Genomic DNA, 4,002 nt, shown 5'->3' with positions numbered 1-4,002 from the left:
GGAGTCTAGACAGTTTGCAAACATTGAGTCATCAACATTGTGTCCTCTTGTCACGAAAAACAGTCAAACAGTCGGATTTGGTCACAACAAAACAACTTCACAGATTGGAAAAATTGCACGAAGTTTACAGAAACGCGTCTGTGTCTGTTTTAACCACGTCTGCGTAATATAAGCGCATCTGTGAAGGGCAGAATAGCGTCTGTGTTTTTATCAGCGTCTGTGTCCAACAGAAAAGCGTCTGTGTCTGGGAATCGCGTCTGTAAAGCATACAGAGGCGTCTGTGTGAGGAATTGAAAACTTTAACAATCCAGCAAACAAAGAAAATCAGTTTCGGAATACTTGAGCTTCCTAGGTTGTCTCTTCAGGTTTCATCTAGCATTCAATCTGTCCTAAGGTCTCATACAGTCCATCATTGCTTTACATCTCATTTTACATTCATACTTGTCTAAAAACTTGAGTCAAAAAGGTCACTTGCTTGTCCTCACTATACTCTTTCAACACACTACATACAACTACACTTTGCTAAGTGGTCCCTCATCAAGGTTTCTTACCTTTGGGTCTCATTTGGTCTTACTTAGAGTCAAGGTCAGCTTACCTCATCAAGAGAAATGATCCTCTCTTTGGAAGTCACACCTACTCTACTACTTACATACTTGGTCTTACACTTTGGACATTGCAAGTACACCTCAAGATTCATTTGCATTCCATACAACTCTTGGTCTTCCATACTCTTTTCACTTTTCATCTAGTCTCTCACATCTTGGTCAAACACCTAGTTCATGGTTGAAACCCGCCTTCAAAAATCTAGGAGAATAGCTAAAGAAGCTCAAGAGTCTGCAAACATGAGTTCTTATGAGTATGACAATGATTTATTCTACAATCCTGAGCACACTACATTACCAAACATGAATGTTTATAGAAACAATCCAAATGTGGAAAGCGCAAATACTATAAACAACAATGCTACACACAATGACAATGTTGACAACTCTTCAATACTATCAGCAGACATAGAAGAATCCATAATGAATCCTCATTTCAATAGATTGGTTGAAGAGATAATGAGGAGAGATCGTTAGTACTTTTTACACATGATGGCACAAAGTGGAGCTAAAATACCGCATGATTTTGACTTATCTCAACTTATGGAAAGTCGACCCTCACAACAAACTCAACCCAACATGGATCAAAGGAGACCAAATAGTGGAGGAAATAGAGGACCGAATAATATGATGCCTGAGTCACCATCAGTTTTGCTTCAAAAACCAGCAATCCCACATACACAAGCTCAAACGTATGATACTTACACTCAAAGACCATCATGGAGGCCTTATGCAGACAAATATGCACAATTACATGCTCAAGGTATGGATCAATCAAAACAAGTGGATACTCAAAGACATCCTCAAAATTTTGACACAAGGAGACCTCATGTCAAAATTGGGGGCAACACAATGGAAAATGAAATGCCTATTGAGTATGGTATATATGCACAAAACAGATATGGGGTCCCTCAACATGAAGTTATGCCAAGTGCTCCATATATGTCGCAACAATATGGACCTCCATATGGACATGTCTACGATCAGTATCATCCATACATGCAACAAGCTCCTCCTCAAATGGGTGTTTCAAACATGGGGTATGCTACAAGAAATCAATCTCCTCCCAAGAATAATTTGGAACAACAAATTAGAGATCTACAAAAGAAGATGGAGGACATGAGTACATCAAAACCAACATACACTATGAGAGATATATGTCCTTATCCCTTTGATAAGAGCATTCCAATGCCCCCATTTCCTGCACACTTTGTGACGCCAAAATTTGACAAATATAGAGGGAGAGGAGACCCCAAGGCACACATAAGACAATTCTTCACAGCCTGCATTGAGGTAGCGGCAGAAGAAACATACTTGATGAGGTTGTTTCCACAAAGCTTAGGCGATCAAGCTATGGAATGGTTTTCTCAATTACCTCCCGGTATTAAGTCATGGGGTGACTTGGCAGAGGCATTCATTCAGCATTTCTCCTACAACATAGAAACAGATGTCTCAGTTACTACCTTGTGCAATACTAAACAAAAGGAAGGAGAATCTTTTGCAACATTTTTACAAAGATGGAGAAATCTAGCTAGCAGATGCTCTTGCGAAATCCCACAGAAACAAATGGTAGAAATGTTCACTCAAAACGTTAACAAGGACATTGGGTATGATCTAAGGAAAGCTTGTTTGGCCACCTTCAAGGATGTTATTGAAAAAGGCTTAGCAACAGAAAAGGTTCTAATTGAACAAGGAGTCATTAAGATATTCAAGGAAAACAAAGATGACTTTAAAGGAAAAGACAAGCCAAGATTTTGGAATAAAAAAAAGAACACAGTCAATGATGGTGTTGTTGATGCCAATACAGTGAGACCCAAATTCATCTTTTCGGGATCAAGTTCTACAAACAATCAAGTGAATACTCAAACAACTTCTAGACCACGAAGGAAGTACACCCCATTGGGAGAACCTCTTGAATCAGTATTCAAAAAGCTTGTGGCAAACAAAGTGATCACAGTTCCAGATTTTCCTCCATATGAACCAAAGGTCAAACCAAATTGGTGGAATGATGATGAGTATTGTGAGTTTCATAAGAGCAAGGGTCACAAGATAGGTAATTGCCATCGACTAAAGAACAATGTACAAGATCTCATTGATAGAGGTGATATTGAGATTGAGGGACACTCATTCAATCAAGAACATGAAATGTTTAAGGAACCATTCCCAAAGCATGACAAAGGAAAAGCCAAAGTCACAGATGATCAAGCCAACTATACTAGAGCACCCTACAACTATGACTCAACTATCAATCACATCTCGCTGGACAATCATATCTCTACTATTACTATCAAGAACAAAAACCCTGAGAATCCTCCTCAGAGACCCAAGATTGTCCTAAGAGGTGTTGGATTTTCTTCCACACATACCTCTGAATGTCATGTTACAACTCGTCGAGGTAAGATTACTTTGCCAGGTGCTTCCACTAAAAATGCCGCCTCTTCATCAACCAAACCTGAGTATGACCTTGTAGAACAGCTAGGGAAGACACCCGCGCTCATCTCCATTCTTGAGCTCTTACGCATATCCCCTGCTCATAAAGCTATCCTTGACAAAATCTTGAGAGACACTGCCATTCCTACTGATTTGAACGTGGACCAGTTTCAAGCCATGGTGGGATACCTTTCCATTCCGCATTCCCTTACGTTCACAGAAGCCGATGACGCCTCCGTAAGTCAGCCACATAATGCACGTTTACATGTTGAAGCCTTTATACACAAACATAGAATCAAACGAGTCCTGGTAGATGGAGGAGCAGGTCTAAACATTTGTACATTGAGCACTATTAAACAATTGGGATATTCTAACAAAGCTGTGAATTCTACAAACAAAATTACCATCAAGGCATATGATGATGAAGAGCGTTCATCCAAGGGCACAGTCACCTTACCTCTCAGAGTTGGGCCAGTTACAAAGGATGTGGTTTGTCAAGTCCTAGACATCGATATCACATACAACATATTGCTAGGATGTCCTTGGATTCATGAAATGAGGGCAGTCCCATCTACATATCATCGATGTATCAAGTTTCCACACAATGGAGTTGAAGTGACTGTCAAAGCAGATCCAAATCCATTCATATATTGCAACAATCTGCAACCTCAATCAGAAATAACAATCCCAGTCAATCGCGAAGCTGTTCCTTCATCGGCATATGTGGATCCTGAATCCTTAAAAGCTTCTACATCCAAACAAGCAGAGCTAAAAGAAAAGTTCAAGATTAAAGACCTAGGATGTGGTGAGTATATATTTCATGTTGACCAACTCCCATTATCTCCTAAGACATTCAGTCTACAAGAACAATCTATAAACAATTTGCAAGGAATTGGGTGTGAACCACCTAGTGTTGTGGCTACTAAGTCTGAATGCAAATCTCCTCTAGTGGTGCAAGCATCTCTTGATA

Source organism: Cryptomeria japonica, chromosome 6 (assembly GCF_030272615.1).
Source record: "Cryptomeria japonica chromosome 6, Sugi_1.0, whole genome shotgun sequence".
Taxonomy (NCBI): Eukaryota; Viridiplantae; Streptophyta; class Pinopsida; order Cupressales; family Cupressaceae; genus Cryptomeria; species Cryptomeria japonica.
This window is presented reverse-complemented; position numbering follows the sequence as displayed.